This window comes from Lutra lutra, chromosome 12 (assembly GCF_902655055.1).
Source record: "Lutra lutra chromosome 12, mLutLut1.2, whole genome shotgun sequence".
Lineage (NCBI taxonomy): Eukaryota > Metazoa > Chordata > Mammalia > Carnivora > Mustelidae > Lutra > Lutra lutra.
The window spans coordinates 62,485,087-62,494,070 of NC_062289.1; the positions used below are offsets into that span (position 1 = coordinate 62,485,087).

Sequence of the window (8,984 nt, forward strand, 5' to 3'; positions counted from 1 at the left end):
AGAAATGAAAACATGCATTCATAGGGAAATCCTTAGATGAATGTTCATAGCAGTTTTATTCACCATAACCAAAAAACCCCTGGAAACAACCAGGTTTAACTATCTTTTAACTGGTGAGTGGATAAACACCATAATGGAATATTACTCAGCAGAAAAAGGAAGAAACTACTGATATATGCAAGAACATAAATAAATGTCAAATGTAGTTTGCAAGTAAAAAGTTAAAAAAAAAAACACCAAACCTAAAAGCCATATACTATCCGATTCTGTTTAAAGGACATTGTGGAAAAGGCAAAATTATTGGTACAGAAAACAGATCAGTGGTTTCTAGGAATTAAAAGTGAAGTGAAGGGTTGATTACAAAAAGGAAGCATGAGGAAAAGTTTGCGGGATGATAAAACTGTTTTTTTCTGAAGATTTATTTATTTGAGAGAGAGAGAGTGAGTGAGAGAGGGAGCATAGCTGGGGGTGGGGTAGAGGAGGAGGGAGAAGCAGACTCCCCATTGAGCAGGGAGCCACATGAGGCTCGATCCGAGGATCCTGGGATCTTGAGCTGAGCTGAAGAGAGACGCTTAACTGACTGAGCCACCCAGGCACCCCCAAAAAACTTTTTTTTTAAAGATTTTATTTATTTATTTGTCAGAGAGAGAGAGAGGGAGAGAGAGCGAGCACAGGCAGACAGAATGGCAGGCAGAGGCAGAGGGAGAAGCAGGCTCCCCAATGAGCAAGGAGCCCGATGTGGGACTCGATCCCAGGACGCTGGGATCATGACCTGAGCCGAAGGCAGCTGCTTAACCAACTGAGCCACCCAGGCGTCCCCCCAAAAAACTTTTTTATCTTGAATGTGTTGATGTTGCATCCCTATGTGCATTTACTTATGTTCACAGAAATATGCACCCAAAAGAGTGAATTTCCTGCATGTGAAATGTTAAGACAATAAAATAGAAGTGAAACTGCCGTGACAACAAAAGAGATGGGGGAATGTGTCTATACCCTTATTTATCATCTTATCATCTTTTATCATCTTTATCATTGTATCCTCTCTAGATGAACTGAGGGAAACATTATGTGGAAACAGGAAGTTCAGAATGGTGTAAATTACATGCTACCTGTTATCTAAGAGATGGGAATAGCAGGCCAGATCCTAAGGTGGTCCCCATGATCACTGCACCCTGTGTACACACCCTATATGGTCCCCTTGAGTGTGGGTGTCCGTCTAAACAGAATCAGATCATGCCTGTGATTATGTTGTGTTAGCTGGAAAAAGAAAGAGCATCTGGGGTGGGTCTAACCTAACCAGATGAGCCCTTTAAAGCCGGATTTTCTCCAGGAAGTTGCAGAAGACGACCTATAGGTGAGCTCCTGCCCACCTGAAGAAGCAAACAGCTATGGTGTGACCTGCCCAAGAAGCTGAGAGAGGCCACCAGGATGGTGACTAGTGGTTGACAAGCAGCCATGCACTGAAAGTCACCAAAGCAATGAGCTTAGAAGGGCTCTCCAAGATCCCAATGAGAGCACAGGCCAGCCAGCACATGGATTTCAGCCTTGTGAGACCCTGAGCGGAGAACATAGCCGAGAGCTTGCTGGGCTCCAACCTCCAGAATTGTGAGCTACCTAATCAGTGGGTGTTGTTTCATGCCTTCTCCAGTTCCCGGTGATTTGTTATGCAGCAACAGAAAACTAGTATGTTTTCAAATAAATGTATGTTTGTCTACACTTTTTTAAAATGAAAGAATGAAAAGCTAATAAAAATCATTATATATAGCGTGAGGGAGGAGACACAGGAGGAAAGTTACGCTCACCTGAATGTACTTTGCTTTGTAGATTTGACTTTAAAATTTTGTGAACAGGCTGCATAATTATAAATCAATATTAAAGTTTGAAAACTCAATCCGTAAAAATAAAAAATAAAAATAAAACGGGTGAAACGAATTCTACTGAATTATGACTTCACACCACGTCAAGAGAAATGACTTCAAATGACTTTAGATTTCAATAATTTAATTATACATCCCTAGTGGGATATATCCTAAGGCCAAAAAGTATTACAAATGTATCTTCAACTCTATTGTGAAGAGTTCAACTCTATTGTGAAGGATCATATACCAGCACTATTAACAATATGATTACTACTACTAATATTATTGGCATTGTTACTCAAAGGCTATTAGGTTCAGTAGGCCGAAGCAAATACTTAATTGTATTATGTCATTAGGAGTCAAAATGTTCAGCATTAGGAGAAGAGAAAGGAGTATGAAATTAAAGAAATTAAGTAAAACTCCTTTAATACTAAATTTGAGTTGGGACTAGAATAAACTCATGTTATGTTTCTTCTGAAAAAATTTGTTTCCTGGCTCTATCTGTTGAAAAATACTGCAACAACCTACGTTAGCCAAAAAGCAAGGGGAGCCCCTGCCTTCCAGATGAGCTTCTACAGTAAAAAGAACCAGACATCCCTGGAGAAACACTGCTTCCAGGCCCGAGGCAAAACATGTCCAGAATCTGGGACATCCTGTCTCAACAGAAAACAAGGAAGTCATCACAGTTGACCAGGGTCACCCCAGAAAGACTCAGATGCCAACTTGAAGGCATTTCCTTAGGCCCCAGATGCAACCATTTGAACATTAAAAAGAATAGTAATTGCAAAGGATTGAAACACATTATTACATCTAAATCCGAGACTCCGTAATGCTGAAACAAACAAACAACACCCGCAACTCATCACTTCACTTTGGAGGATACTAGGAAGCCATGCTTCTTGTCCGCAAACTTGTAAATAAAAGAAAACAATCATGAATTTACCCTGCCTTTGTGTTATAAACTATAGCTCCCAGTAATCACATAATTGATGAGATTTTTCTCTTTTTCTTTTAGAGAAATTTTTTTCTTTTTCTTATAGAGAAATTCCAACTCATTGTCCAGAATAAAGAAGGAAAAATAGAATATTACCATTTTGCAAACTTTTTTTAAAAAAGATTTTATTTATTTATTTGACAGACAGAGATCACAAGTAGGCGGAGAGGCAGGCAGAGAGGAGGAAGCAGGCTTCCTGCTGAGCAGAGAGCCCGATATGGGGCTTGATCTCAGGACCCTGAGATCATGACCTGAGCTGAAGGCAGAGGCTTTAACCCACTGAACCACCCAGGTGCCCCCCCCCCCGATTTTGCAACCTTTAATGAAAGAATAGGTCAAGGCAAAAATCATCCATCGTTGCTCAGTCCGGGGAACTGTTGAGGTGGAATGGATACATTAGTCTGACAACAGCAACACCCGATGGTTAATCTCAGCCTCCCCAAACCAGAGACATTATGCTTCCTGGTGCATTGCAAGGTCCAACATAGGCTCACCAAAGAAATCAAGCCTGAATAGGTTCAAATCTCTAGATTTAACTATAGTTTAACAGCAAAGACACATGTACAAGAAATGTTAGTGACACTGTGGTAGACAAAATAATGCCCTCCCAAAGAAGTCCACTCCCCTGTGATGTCCCCCGACCGCTTACTTGGCAAAAAGGGGTTTGCAGATGCAACTAACATTGTGGACGTTGAGGCCTTGAAAGTAGAGAGCGCTTCCCAGTGTGGTCAGAGACAGCTGACACCCCAGGAGAAAGTCAGAGGGAAGCAAGAAAGAGACCGGGTCCACTGGGCTGATTTTGAGAATGGAGCCACAGAGTGTGGGTGGCCGCTGGAAGTGGAGAATGGCCCTCAGCTGACAGCCAGCAGAGAAACAGGGACCTCTGGCATACAACCACAAGGCACTGAATTTTGCCAACCACTGAATCAGCAGGAAAACAAGCTTTGAGGAAGGAGGGCAGCAAGCCAACACAAACTTGAGCTTGGTGAAACCCAAACAGAACTTCTGACTCCCAGAACTGCAGGAGAAAATGTTTGTTTTGATTAAAGTGTTAAGCTTGTGGTGACTTGTTTTCCAAGAAAGTCGTTTTATTTAGTTCAAGTGACTGCTTAAAACATTGGTATACAATAATTTCTACAGAAATCATCCTATGGGATTGTTTGATGACCTTGAAAAAATTATAGAACTGCTTTGAGATTCAGTTTCTTTTTCCACTAAATGAAAAGACTGGACAAGATAATTCCAGATCTTCAAAATAAGACGGTCATTACCACTTTAGAAAGAGAACTTCATAATAGTGAAAAGCATAGGGTTTGGGTTCATGAATTCACTCATTTATTCAGCAAATATTTGTTGAACAACTACTATGTAGCAGCACTGTCTTAGACCATGGAGACAAGGTCTTTGACATCATAGAATTTTTCTTCCTTTTGTTTTTACTGTGATAAAAAACATAAAACATAAAATTTACCATCTTAACCACTTCAAAGTATACAGTACAATTGTATGAACTATAAGCACTTTATTGTATAATACATCTCTAGAACTCTCTCATCTTGCAAAACTACATCATGGTTTTGTCATGTTTTGAAATCAGGAAGTACAAGGCCTCCAGATTTGTTTCTCTTTCTCAGGATTGTTTTGGTTATTCAGGATCCTCTTAAATTCCATGTAAATTTTAGGAAGTTTTTCTCTATTTCTGCAAAAATGCCACTGAGATTTTTGATAGGTGTCATACTGAATCTCTGGCCACTTTGGGTAGTATGGACATTTTAACAACATTAAGTTTACCAATCCATAAACAAAGGGTTTCTTTCCATTTGTTTGTGCCTTCTTTAATTTTAGTGTTTTGTAGTGTTCAGTGTACAGTGTACAAGTCTCTTGCCTGCTTGGATGAATCTATTCATACATACTTTGTTCTTTTTGGTGCTGTTGGGTTTTTTTTAAGATTTTATTTATTTATTTTAGGGAGAATGAGTGAGCAGAAGACAATCTCAAGCAGACTCCCCATAGAGCAGGGACCCTGATGCAGGCCATGATCCTATGACACTGAGATCATGACCTGAGCCTAAATCAAGAGTCAGATGCCCAGCCAACTGAGCCCCCAAGGTGCCCCTTGGTGTTACTATAAAAGGCGTTTTCTTAATTTCCTTTTCAGACTGTCCATTGTTACTGCATAAAAACAAAACAAACAAACAAAAAAACCCCTCCTTTTTGTGTGTTGACTTTGTATCCTGCAACTTTGCTGAATTCATTTATGAGTTCTGAAAATTTCTTTGTGGAATCTTCGGTGTTTTCTACATATAAGATTATGTCATCTGCAAACAGATAACTTTACCTCTTCCTTTCTGATGTGGGTATCTTGCATTTCGTTTTCTTGTCCGGTTGCTCTGGCTAGTACTATGTTGACTAAAAATGGCAAGAATGGACATCCTTGGTTTGTTCCTGATCTTACAGGAAAAGCTTTCAGTCTTTCACAGTCTTTTGCCATTGAATGTGATATTCACTGTGGGCTTTTGCATCTGGCCTTTATTATGTTTAGGTAGTTACCCTCTATTCCAAGTTTGTTGAGTGTTTTTATCATAAATGGGTGTTGAATTTTGTCAAATGATTTTATTGCATCAATTGAGAATTTACACTTCATTCAGTTAATGTGATGTATTACATTAACTGATTTTTTTTATGTTGAACCATCTTTCATTCCAGGAAAAATCCCACTTGGTCATGGTATATAATCCTTTTAATATGGTGTTGAATGTGATAGATAGCATTTTGTTAAGGATTTTTGCATCAACTTTTGCATCCCTTAAGTTCATAAGGGATATTTGTAGTTTTCATGTCTTGTAGTGTCTTCATCTGGCTTCATTATCAGGTTAATGCTGGCTTTTTAGAATGTGTTTAGGAAGTATTTTTCCACTTTCATATTTTTAAAAAGTTTGAGAAATATTGGTGTTAATTCTCCTTTGAATGTTTGAGAGAATTCATCAATGAAACCATAGGGTCCGGGCTTTTTCTTTGTTGGAAGATTTTTATTACTGATTCAACCTTCTTACTAGTTATAACTCTATTCAGATTTTCTATTTCTTTGTGATTTGCCGTGTGGTTTTGTATTTCCAGAAATTTGTCCATTTTACCTAGGTTATCCCATTTGTTGGCATATGGCTGTTCATAGCATTTCCTATAATCTTTCTTATTTCTGTTGAATCAGTAATAATGTTCCTATTTTCACTTCTAATTTTAGTTATTTGAATCTTCTTTTTTTAGTAGTCCGTCTATCTAAAGGTTTGTCAATTTCAAAGAACTAACCTTTAGTTTCATTAATTTTCCTTATTGTTTTTCTATCCCTGCTCTAATTTTTATTATTCTCTTCCTTCTGTTAGCTTTGGATTTAGATTGTTAATTGTAAAGTTAAGTTGTTGATCTGAGATTTTCCTGTTTTTAAATATTTTATTTATTTGAGAGAGGGGGAGAGAGTCCATGCCTGAGCAGGAGTCAGGACAGAGGGGAAGGAGAGGAAAAGGGAAAGAATCTCAAGCAAGACTCCAAGGGGCTCAATCCCATGACCCCAAGATCATGATCTGAACAAAAACCAAGAGTGAGATGCTCAACTGACTGAGTCACCCAGGCGCCCTGAGATCTTTTCTGTTTTGTCTTTTTAAAAGATTTATTTATTTATCTGAGGGAAAGAGGGAGCAAGAAAGCATGCACATGAGCAGGGGAGGGGCAGAGAGAGAGGGAGAAGGAGAGACTCTCAAGCAGATTCCCTGTCAAGCACAGAACCCCACGCCAGGCTTGATCCCATGACCCTGAGATCATGACCTGTCCTGAAATCAATTGTTGGGGCTCTAAATGACTATGCCACACAAGCACCCCTGTTTTAAAGGTGTTTATAGCTAAAAATTTCCCACTTAGCACTGCTTTTGCTGAGTCCCAAAAATCTTGGTATGCTGTGCTTTCACTTTTATTCATCTCTAAGAATTTTGCAGTTTCTCTTGTGATTTATTCTTTGATACACTGGTTGTTTAATTGTGTATTGTTTAATTTTCACAAGTTTCCGATTCTTCAAATTTTATGTCTGTTACTGATTTTTTTAAAGATCTATTTATTCATGGGGTGCCTGGGTGGCTCAGTTGGTTAAGCAACTGCCTTCAGCTCAGGTCATGGTCCCAGAGTCCTGGGATCAAGTCCCACATTGGGCTCCCAGCCCCATGGGGAGTCTGCTTCTCCCTCTGACCTCTCCTCTCATGCTCTCTCTCACTCTCTCTCTCTCTCTCAAAATAAATAAATAAAAATCTTTAAAAAAATCTATTTATTCATTTATTTGAGAGAGAGAGAGAGCATGCATGTGTGAGTGGGGGAAAGGGCATAGGGAGAATCTCAAGCAGACTACCCACTGAGGACAGAGCTCAGTGCAGGACTTGATCTCATGACCCATGATCTGAGTTGAAATCAAGAGTCAAATGCTTAACTGACTGCGCCACCCAGATGCCCCATGTCTGTTACTGATTTTTAACCTTATCCCATTATGGTTAGAAAAGATACTCTGTCAGACATTTACATATTTTAATCTACTGAAATTTAACTTGTGGTCTAATCTATCCTGGCAGGTCTCACATGCACTTGAGAAGAATTACATGTTATTGTTGGGCAGAGTTTTCTGTATGTATCTGTTTGATCTGGTTGGTTTATTATATTAAGTCCTCTATTTCCTTCTCTATCTCCTGTCTGGTTGTTCTATCCATATGGAGAATAGGATGTTAAAGTCTCCAGTCATTGTTTTAGAACTGTGTATTTCTGCCTTCAGTTCTAATCTATTTTTGATTCACTATTTTGATGGTTCGATACTGGGTGCTTACTCTAGTAAATATTTTATTAATGTATAATGTCTTTTTTTGTCTCTTATAGATTTTTAAATTTAACATCTAATTTGCCTGATATTCACATAGCCTCCCTTGCTTTCTTTTGGTTACTATTTACATGAAATCTTTTTTCATACTTTCATTATTAATCTATTTGTGTCTTTGAAGCTAAAGTGAGTCTGTTGTAGCCCTCTCATCTGCCCTGCAATCCTGTCCCTGCACTGACCACTCCTGCTGCCTGCATGGAACCAGCTGCCTGAGCTGCCTGGTGGTGGGCACGGGAGCTTTGGTGAGCCTGAAGAGGCACAGGCTTTCCCCTGACCTGCAGGTTTGTGTGTCTGTCCCCAGCACTCTGCAAGGCTAGAAAAGGAGGAAGAGCCTGTCCAGAATCCCTGCAAGACAGGAAGAAAGGGGAAATATCAACATGAAAGAACTCTGCAGTGTAAATGAAGGAATGGTGGAAATCGAGGGAAAGCCAAAAGATGAAGCCGGGCCTGAAGAAGGAAAACCAGATGAGAAGAGAAGTTGGGAGTGGAAGGGAAACCAGGGCATGAGGGAAAGCTCCAGAATGAGGGATAGCCAGATGATGAAAGACAACCAGAAGGTGAGAGAAAGCAAGAAAAGCAGGGCAAGTCTGAAAATGAGAGAAAAACCACATAGTGAGGGCAAGCCAGAATTCCTGGCAAAGGCTGTGACTGAGCCGTGGGCTGCCCAAAAGCACCTAGTTGAAGACGATGTGCCCAGAAAAGCAAAAAGAAAAATGGGAGGATGTATGATTCCCCCAAGGACCATCAGGAAGACTTACAGAAAAGGCACTTGGGCAGATCACGAGAGAATGTGGAGGTACATCAAGGGCTCAGAAAAAGCTAAGAAAAAAACAGAGAATGCATTGTTTTCATTGGATACAAAGAGATGTACAAGACCCATTCACCCCAAAGATGTCAGGAGAGTGAGGGACAGAGGTAAGGAGCAAAGGGACCCATATCTTTAATGCTTTCGGCCTTCAATTCTAATTTCTCTGATGAGAGTATTTCTAACCATGCTTTCCATGGCAGGCATTTGCCAGGCTAAATGTTTTGTGTTTTTTTTTTTAATTTAACTTAATATTTATTTATTTATATTAGGTTATGTTAGTCACCACAGGCTAAGTGTTTTGATGTTAAGCTGACACTTTGCTCAGTGTCGCTCTTGTTACCACCAGCCATTTGATCCAACTACAGCGTTCTCTGTCTTTCAGTAAGGAACGTCCACCAGGTGCATGGAAAAGATGTT

The 8,984-nt window shown here is 39.6% G+C and overlaps 1 pseudogene; it reads left to right on the plus strand.

Annotated features, from left to right (window-relative positions):
* Window positions 1-8,042: 8,042 nt before the first annotated feature.
* On the plus strand, window positions 8,043-8,665 carry LOC125081759 (transcription elongation factor A protein-like 3; annotated as a pseudogene).
* The last annotated feature ends 319 nt before the right edge of the window (window positions 8,666-8,984 follow it).